The sequence below is a fragment of the Anabrus simplex genome, chromosome 2 (genome assembly GCF_040414725.1).
Source record: "Anabrus simplex isolate iqAnaSimp1 chromosome 2, ASM4041472v1, whole genome shotgun sequence".
NCBI lineage: Eukaryota > Metazoa > Arthropoda > Insecta > Orthoptera > Tettigoniidae > Anabrus > Anabrus simplex.
Genome location: NC_090266.1, coordinates 48,923,882 through 48,933,869, shown reverse-complemented (window position 1 = coordinate 48,933,869; position 9,988 = coordinate 48,923,882). Strand labels below are relative to the sequence as shown.

Sequence of the window (9,988 nt, the reverse complement as noted above, 5' to 3'; positions counted from 1 at the left end):
TAACCAGTAATGATTTAATTTTGCGTTCGTAATGTTGCCAATGCTGAATGAAAAGGGGTTAACTTAGCGTGAATGCAAATATGATGCGATATTGTGGTTAACATTAGGTTTACATTAGGGCATGTACTGTCAATCAATCAATCAATACTGATCTGCATTTAGGGCAGTCGCCCAGGTGCCAGATTCCCTATCTGTTGCTTTCCTAGCCTTTTCCTAAATGATTTCAAAGAAATTGGAAATTTATTGAACAGCTCCCTTGGTAAGTTATTCCAATCCCTAACTCCCCTTCCTATAAATGAATATTTGCCCCAGTTTGTCCTCTTGAATTCCAACCTTAATACGTGGTGTTCCCAAGCGGTCACCAATCCAAGTACTGACCACGCCCAATGTTGCTTAACTGCGGTGATCGGACGAGAACCGGTGTATTCAACATGGTATGGCTGTTAAGCTGAGATGAAATAAGATCCTATATAGGTTATAATAATGTCGTAGGAAGACATGGTAAAATAATGTATGGAATTTGAAGAAAATTGAGATCAAAATAGAATATTTAGGTGGATCGTTAATGATGACAGAGTAACATGCGTGAAGTTGAGATGAATTATTATGTTTATTGTAATATAGGGTAAGACATGGGATGTGTAATGTGAAATGGGTGATTTATATGTGAAGAATGGTAGAATGTCATGAAGAATAATGGTCATGATGATTATTGTTTCGTCGTGAATGAAGAGATAGATAATTTTAGCGATGATATTAGGTCAATTGACGCAATTTGAGATGGAGAATAGTTATAATTGGTTCTCAAATGTATGTTAATTCTTCAGGAAACCACACATAGTACCCGTTACGATCCATATAACGTGCCTATGTTAACAACTACTTATTGGATCATCAAAAATAATTCCACATAGGGAAGATAGCACAAATGTAGCCTATTTATGTACGAATTTCTAACCATAGATATTTTCATTCAGATAAGAAAAGTTAGGAAGCTTATTTACTTGGATTGAACGATATCACTGGTAATATTATTCATAATTGAAGGTTAATGGTGACTTATAGAGTCTTCTTACAAGCCAGATTACTTAATATCCAGCTGAATTCCATCAAACAATTGTCAGATACGAATGACAGCAAAGTATCATATCACATATACTTACTGTATTGGCACTTAAATTAATTTTTGAAATTAATATTTATTTATAAGGAACAATTCGACTCAATAACGGTAATAATATTCCGGTTATTTTATTTTAAATGGAGGGATGACTTATGAATTATCGTTTCTTCAACTTAAGTGAAATACAACATCGAGAACTTCGAAATGCTTGAAATATATGAAATGTTGAAATAGTTGAGAAAATATTTTCTTTAACAAATAATATTGCTGATGATTGAATATGGACAGTTATGGCAAATGAATCTTCTGTACTGTGAATTGATTAGGGAATGGGCAAGTAAGGCAAGTGAAAGTTTTTAAATTCAGATTATGTAATGAGTGATGAAAGATGAAAACGTGATTTTCATTTTATTTTTAATTGATTCAGTGTATATAGTTTGCGTCTGACGCATTTTCTAGTTCCCAATCAAGATCTGTAAATATTGTGAACATAATTTTTTAACTTAGTTGAGGCGTTTAATTTGAAAATATTTTGAAAATAATTGATGAGATACGAAGTCAGTTAATTACTATTCATTTCTTTAACATGATATTCAAAGTATTTAAATCATTTTCAAGATTTTCTTTATTTTGATAAAATAGTATTATATCAAACTTAATTATTCTTTCAATGACTTCCTAGGATAAGTACTTAGTCTTAAGTGAATGTAGGTTAAGAATTATACCAAGATACGCGGAAACGAACCAGATAGCTACTAGGAGATGTCCGTTGCGTATATTATGTTTATCCGACAGTATACCCCGACGGTCCTTTCTCGATACGGAACATATAGCCCGGAAATTAGACTTTACTTGGTAATTGATGTTGTATTTGAGCTAGCATGGACCTTATGAGACTCGACCTGGACGCGGGAACGGCGCAATATATATATATATGTATTGTACCAGTAAAAGAGCCCGACTCTCAGATTAAATTTTAAAGTAGCATGAAATAGAGTTCTCAAGGCGAAAAACTGGATTAATTGTAGCTAGGGCTCGGTACAGGAGGTAGGGTCCTATCTACAGAAAAACTTTGACTCTGATTGTATAAGAGTTTATTCAAATAAGTCATGAGTTTGCACATCACCTCTAAGTAGAAATGGACTGTCTTCCTCGTATTCCAATAGTATGGCTTGGGTTCTCCAGCTCACCAAGCCAAGCTGGTTGAAGCACGTTCCAGAAGACTCCAGGGATTCCAGGGACTCCAGATACTCCAGACAGAGGCAGCTGGACTCTCTGGATTGACGGCAAGTAGAGATGTCTCGAACTCTGAGGCCCGGGTTGAACCCCGATGATCCAGGCGATGTTGTAGATAGTCACGTACTACCTCAGCCCAATAAGACTGAGAGGATTGATGTTCCCAAGGTCACTAGTAGCACTGAGTCCATGAACACCTTGGACGATCAACTTATAAGCAGAGATCTTGATAATTGTACATCAAGACTTCCAACACTCCTAAAATGATATGAGTGGTATTAATAATTTTAGAGGTCATCACTAGGAAAATCTTAGTCTCTGAATAACGTTTGGCAACGAAAAATACAAGTCCCTTCTTGTGAAATTATTGTTAAACTCAAAGTTCATTACTGGCGAAGGTGCAAGTCTTTGCCTAAACTCGAACGAAAAAACACAAGTCCATTCGCTTGGAAGTCTGAATATATTTAAAGTTAATCACTGGTGAAATTCATAAAGTCTTTGAGTGACCACTGACGAAAACACAAGTTCATTCACATAAATAAATTCGCTGACGAAATTTATAAGTCTTTTAAACCAACACTGGCAAATGTACAAATGGGTAAATACAAGTGAAATCCTGACTTTGTTTAAAGCCGTTGGAAAGTTAAAGTTCATCACTAGCAATGTTAATCAATCACTGTCTATTAGAAGGATGGGATCCTCAACAGTCGCAAATATTCCACGTAAATAACACAAGTCCATTTTACGAACACTTAGAAAATTTCCAATCTCGAATACTCGTAAATAATACAAGTCCATTCAATGATCACGTAGAAAAGTTCTGATCTCGAACACATGAAAATAATACAAGTCCATTTAGTGAACACTTAGAAAAATTCAAGCTTCGAAGACACGTAAATAATACAAGTCCATTCAGTGAACACTTAGAAAAATTCCAGCTTCGAAGACACGTAAATAATACAAGTCCATTCATTGAACAATTAGAAAAATTCCTGCTTCGGAGACACGTAAATAATACAAGTCCATTTAATGAACACTTGTAAATATTCTAAGTTCAGTTACGATGACTTAGAAAAATTTCTACAACGCTCGAAGTCTTATGAGTCCACTTTATAAAACTTGGAGGAATCGTCTTCCTACACTTGTATAATGACAGAGTTCCACGATGATAGTAGCAGCAAGAGTGTCCCCGCTGACTACTCATCTGAGACTGTGTGAATAGGCTACAGTATGTCCCCTTTTTATTCAATCCGGGGTGTCTACGTCATAATACGGTTTGATTGAATATCTCCAGAATCCCTCGATGGATTTGCTTGAAACTCGAGCATTGGGACGTTTAGGTGATCCCAAACAAGATGACATATCGCTCGACTCGCTAGCACAATTATTATAGAAATTTCCAAATTTCTCCATCGAACTCTCTAGAACAAGTGACGTGGGATCCAGAAAATACCAGTCAAGGCTGGTAACACGTGTTGAGACGAGAGGGCGGTCTAGCTAGCCCCTTTGGCTACGTCACAGCTCACAGTCGTCACACACTCGCTAGCTGGTCCTCGCTGCTGGTAAACAAACCAGACGCGCTCGGAACATTACGCGTGGTAAGTAAATGTAACTTATGCTCAAAACATACTTATGTACAGGTCGTAACCGGTACAGTATCAACAACTGAGTATGTTACAGACTTGAAAATTGGAATTATAAATTTCCTTTAAGAATAAACCCATATTTTTTTCGTTTTCGGAAAATCCACGTAATGGGTGACAAAATAAAAACGGGTAACTATAAAATTATATCTCAAAATCATAACATGCTGGAGCCGGAAAGAATGGTATTTGGGATGTGCTTTAAGAATAAAGAAACACGTTTGAATTTGTTTTGGAAAATCCACTTAAGGGGAGTGAAAAGGGGGTGAATTAAAATAAGCATATCTCAAAAATTTAAGAAGTTTCAGAAGTAAAAAGTGGTATTTGGAATCACCTTTAAAAATAAACTTTTTTATTTTCAGGATTCCACTTAAGTGGAGAGGTGTAAGGCATTGAGTAAAAGGGAGAATCCTTTAATGGGGGAGTTTATATCTTAAAAACCGAAGATGTTACAGACGTGAGAATTGGTACTTGAAATCTCCTTTAAAAATAAAGAAACACGATTCTTTTCGGAAAATCCACTTATGGAGAGAGGGGCGAAGGGCTGAAAAGCAATGAATAAGGAGTTGAATTACTTTCATGAAGATACGTATATAAAAAGCTGAAGATGTTAGTGACCTGAAAACTGTTACATTCTTGTTTTAGTAAAATTTACTTAAGGGTGAGAAAAGAATTGAAAAATCGGGTGAACATTTAAAATGATGATATCTACAGTACATTTCATAAACTCTACATGTTACAGCGTTGAAAATTGCAATTTGTAATATTCTTTAAAAAGAAATGGCACGAACTATTTTTTCGGGATAGCCGCTTAAGGTGGAGTGGTGAAAATAAGCAATGGAGTTTAATTCCTTTTGTGAGATTATTTATATCACAAAAACTTAAGAAGTCACAGACGCGAAAATTGATATTTGGAATCTCCTTTAAAATATTTTAAGTAACACACGCAGTGTCGGATATTTCCCTATACATATCCTTACAACAAGATGCATGCATCTCGTCTTTCTTCACTTTCTATAGATTCCTTTTCTCACATTTCTCTTCTAATAAGACATGTCTTTGCTGTTTTAGGGTTGTCCTTCATTCTTTGTTTAGCAAATCAACAAAGAGTGTTTAGTTCAGGTTCATTTTCGATTTTACCTGTCTTCCTCCCATTTACATATTTTTCTCTGATGTTTCCTGTTTTTACGGTCTTTTCGTAGATGTGCCACCTCCATATCATTATTGCATAACATGCATAGATTTTTCTACGTTTTATCTTATCGGTTTATACCTATAATCCCATCAGCCACCAGATTATCCCTGTCATTTCCCTTTTTATTAATATTTCTTTCCTTATTGCCATAATTATACTTATGTTACTAAATTAAACACGTATTCTCTTGCTATTGTATTCTGCCCTTATTGTTTGTATTTTAATGACTTTCACACGTTGAACCACCTTCGTATAGAATCCCATGCCATCATTCAAACATTTCCTCCCCAGTGGTAGCGAATTTCTATCCCCTCTAGTAGTTTATTTACCCTATCCACAAAGCAATACTCCTTTTGACCTTTCATTTGCTGTTGGTATGGTATCCATAAAATAATACCTCCTTCCCCTGATTTTTAATTATGCGTATAAAAATATTTACATCGCTTCTCACATCTCTCTCACACCACTGTTTGCTGTACAGCTTGGCAATACTATTATTATTTTGACAAATTTACTTAGGACTACATCCCGTGATAGATTTACGTCATCTGCTTCCCAAATTTCTGCGCCATATAATAACTTCATAATAACTGCTGAAATAAATACGTTTTTCTGAGTTTTATATTCGATGTTTTGCATCATTCTTTCCAGTGTTGTTATTCTAGCCGAAGCATTTAGTCGCTTCATTTTCCTTCACTTTATCCGTTCTGTACATCTACCATTGCTGCATATAATCATCCCTAGGTTTTCTATTGTTTTTAAACGTCTAGGTTTGTCTTACTTATGCATCACTATTCAGTTATTGAGAGCTTGTCATCCATTTTACAAATTACAACTCTGATTTTCAGTAGATTAATTTATAGATTTCACTGTTTAAAATAACTTACAATATCATTAATCGTTTGTTTTTTTTTGCATCATAACAGGTTTCAATATGAGTACAAGGCTATTGTCCGCGAAGATCCGACTCGGAATATTCTGTTTCTCCAGTCATGGAGAGGCTCCTTTCTCAAAGCCTTCCATTTGAATAATATTCTATCGGGAGGTACACCTCAACGCCGCGCATTCATAACTAGCGCCTAAACGAACTCCTCTATTGGTAATTCAGGGAAACTGAAACTACACCAACTTGGAACCTTAATCAGAAGATGTCACCACTAAAATATTATGTAATTTTGTTATTATGTGGATCAGCGGTAGAGTGTCGGCCTCCGGATCCCAAGATAGCGGGTTCAAACTCGGCAGAGGTAGTCGGATTTTTGAAGGGCGGAAGAAAGTCCATTCGACACTCCATGTCGTACGATGTCGGCATGTAAAAGATCTCTGGTGACACATTTGGTGTTTACCCGTCAAAATTCATTAAAAATCTCAGCCATAGACGCCCAAGAGAGTTTCGGTTTACTCGGTCTGCCATCTAGTGGTGGCCTAGAGTAAAACGGAACGTCGAAATTGACGAGCAGATAGCCAGATGGCGTCAAATTGAAATGTCTGCACACGGTAGCTGAGGCCATACGATTATTATTATTATTATTATTATTATTATTATTATTATTATTATAACCTGAGTGAACTTCTCCTTGTTTTGTTTGCCATTCATAAAGAAGTTTGGACATTTTTTTCACAAATAACACTACAAAAACTATGATCATGCACCCTGATGCGAAGTGAAAGAACTTATGATTTAAAGAAGTTCTGTATTTCTAGGTTTTGGTATCTGATTGATGCTGAATTAGTTTTGGGTTGGCAATTCTTCCTTTTGTTTCCGCCAGTTTTGAATCTAGCCTATCCCTAATATATGTAATTAATTTCCAACCAATCCAGTAGGTCTTCTGCACCTTGTGTTTAACCAATAAAATCAAGAGGGCGTGTCCTGATTCATCTTGAATGATCTCGAACCTTCCCTGTGGGTTTATAAACTGCGGCTTTTCACGTCTCTTGGCCAATTGATCGTCGTCTTTCTGAGAGTGTGTGTGGTTAAGCAGGCGGCGGGCAGCCTCTTGCGTCGGCAGCTAGAACATCGATAAGGTAATGGCCACTTAACTTCATTCTTTCTTGCTACCTCCGCAGTTTAATCAGAGGGAAAGGTCCGAATCGGGGATAGAGAGTGATGTTCCCTCTCGAGCTCCCCTTCATCTTGGTTTGAGGTGACTACGTTTCATAACTGTTTTTCATTCTGTATTGTGGTAATGTAAATTCTATACGAGTCACCTCAGTAGTTTGGGAATAGCCCCTGTTTCATCGGTCTAGAGCCCCTTAGGTTGTTTTAGCGTTCATATCTAGGAGTGCAAGTATACGCCTCCATTCAGTTTGTGTTTCGGGCCATTTACTTAACCTGTTCTTTCCCGTAAATGCCCTATATGTTGGGTAATAGATACCCCTGTATAACATTACATTTCAATTTTTAAGTTGTGCCTTGATAGGCGAGTGATTGTAATGTTCGGATATTGCCTTGAATAGGCTAGAAGAAACTTAGAGCCTGTTAGCTCTTTTCCAAAATTTTGTAATTGTAAATAGTGCCTCTGGAAGGCTGGATATTTAGATTTTGGAGAGCATGTGCTATTGAATTAGGCGATTTCTGCCCCTGAATAATTTGTGCTTGGTTGTAAATTTGAGCTTTTAGCTCAGGAAATGTAAAGCTAGGGGCTTAAAACCCAAAGGGTTAAGATTCTGAATCTTGGACTTTTTCCCAATCTTGTTGAATGATTGCTACTTGTACCTGTAATATTGTCGTGAAAAATTGTTAAGTTTGAAATTCTGAAAATATAACCTTCAGTTCAGTTTTAAATTCAATTCTTGATATTGTAGTTAGACCCATTCACCCCGGCACCTTCCTTCATCTCTGCGTTCCACGGGAAACCCCGTAACAGATATAATTAATAAACAACAAAAATATTGTTGGTGACAATTTGCAGTCCTGTTTGAGACACTATTCTGAAAATAACTATCCCGCTATACTTCATATTTTACACTGATTGAAGATTTTTTAATTCCAAATGTGTGTTTTCACTTACTGTTATCATCTTCTTTGATATTCCGAATTGACACATATTACATACGACAGCATGTCTACTCACCGAATCGAAAGCTCTCCCGATATCAATTGTCGTGATGTACAGTTTGCCTCTTTTCTTTTTCATGTATTTATCCATTATTATTATTTTTACAACCTTTATATTATCAGTTGTCCTCATTCCCTTACTGAATACTATTTGGAGTCTCGACAGGGTCGAGCATTCCACTGCCAGTTCATTAGTATCTTTTTCGGATGGTTGGCCAGTTGTACTTCCTCTGGAAATAATAATAATAATAATAATAATAATAATAATAATAATAATAATAATAATAATAATAATAATAATAGTACCGGGTGGTACACCCCTACGCCGCAGGGCTCTACTGTAAATTTTGTGATTACGAAGTTGTCAATACTGTGTGGATTTCAATTTGTTTTGTTTTCCATTGATCAAGAAGTGCGGACATTCTCTTACAGATGTCTCTACAAAAAGCTATGATCATGCACCCTGGTGCGAAGTGAAGGAACATTTTTGAAGAAATTTTGGATTCCTAAGTTTTCTCTTTACTAAATTTCGTTCATTCATTTGTGGGTTGGCAATATTAATCTCTTCTTTCCGCTAGTTTTGAATTCAGCCAATCCAGTATTTCTGTAATTAATTTTTGAGCAATCGTGTCTTACTTCTTCAGTTTTGAGAGTACCATCTACACTGACCAATAAAATTGAGTGGGTGTGGCGGTTTTATTAATGAAAGGTCCGAACTTTCCCCGAGGGTATAAAAACTGCTGATTTTCTTGTCTCAGGGCCACATCATCAACATTTAACTTAGTGTATGGACATGTTGCAGGCGGCGGGAAGCGCCTCTTTCTTCAGGCAGCAGTTCTTCAGTAAGGTAATGGCCGCTCAACATCTTTATTTCTTGCTAGCTCGGCAGTTTTACCCGCGGGGAAGGTCCGAAACTTTTACTGTGTAACCTATCTTCAAACATGTAATTTTCCGTCGCTTTTGTAAAACTTCATATATCTTTAACTGTAATTCGGGGATAGGGAGTGATTTACCCTCTCGAGCACCCCTTCGTTTTGGTTTGAGGTGACTACGTTTTGTAATTGGTTTTCTTCCTTTCTGTAATGTCTTAAATTTTCCTTATACAAGTCACCTCCATAGTTTGGGAATAGCCCCTGTTCCATCGGCCTTGTGCCTCTTCGGTTATAAGAAGTCTCATTTAGGAGTACAAGTACACGCCTCCATTCATTTTGTATTTTGGGCCATTTACTTAACCTATTCTTTTTCTACTAAGGCCCAGTAGGTTGGGTACGAGATACCCCCGTTTTATTTGATGTAAGTTGTGTCTTGAGGGCAATTGTTAAATCTGGTATGGCCTGGTAATAGGCGTGAAAAATTGAGAGCGGGCCAGCTCTTTTCTATGTGGTAAAAGTGCCTCTAGGAGACCTGATATGGTTTTTGGAGCAAATGCTCCTTGAATGAAGGGATTTTCTGCCCTTTGGACAAGTGTGTACCTTGGTAAAGTTGGGCAAGTAGGTCAAGGATTGTAAAAATTTGGGGCTCGAAAACCAGAACTTGTAAAGACCCCTAAACTTGTGCTTTCGTGCTCTTGTTTTAAAATTATACATTGTACCTGAACTTTCATTGTTATTTCACCTAGTAAGAATTTGTTAAATCGTGTTATCTATTTGAAAATATAACCTTCAGTAAAATTTTAAGTTTAGTTTCATATTGTGGATAGATCAATTCCATCCCTCACCTTCTTTCACCTCTGC

At 36.6% G+C, this 9,988-nt stretch overlaps 1 pseudogene; it reads right to left on the bottom strand.

Annotated features, from left to right (window-relative positions):
• Nucleotides 1-332: 332 nt before the first annotated feature.
• Nucleotides 333-448, bottom strand: LOC137498647 (5S ribosomal RNA; annotated as a pseudogene).
• Nucleotides 449-9,988: the final 9,540 nt, after the last annotated feature.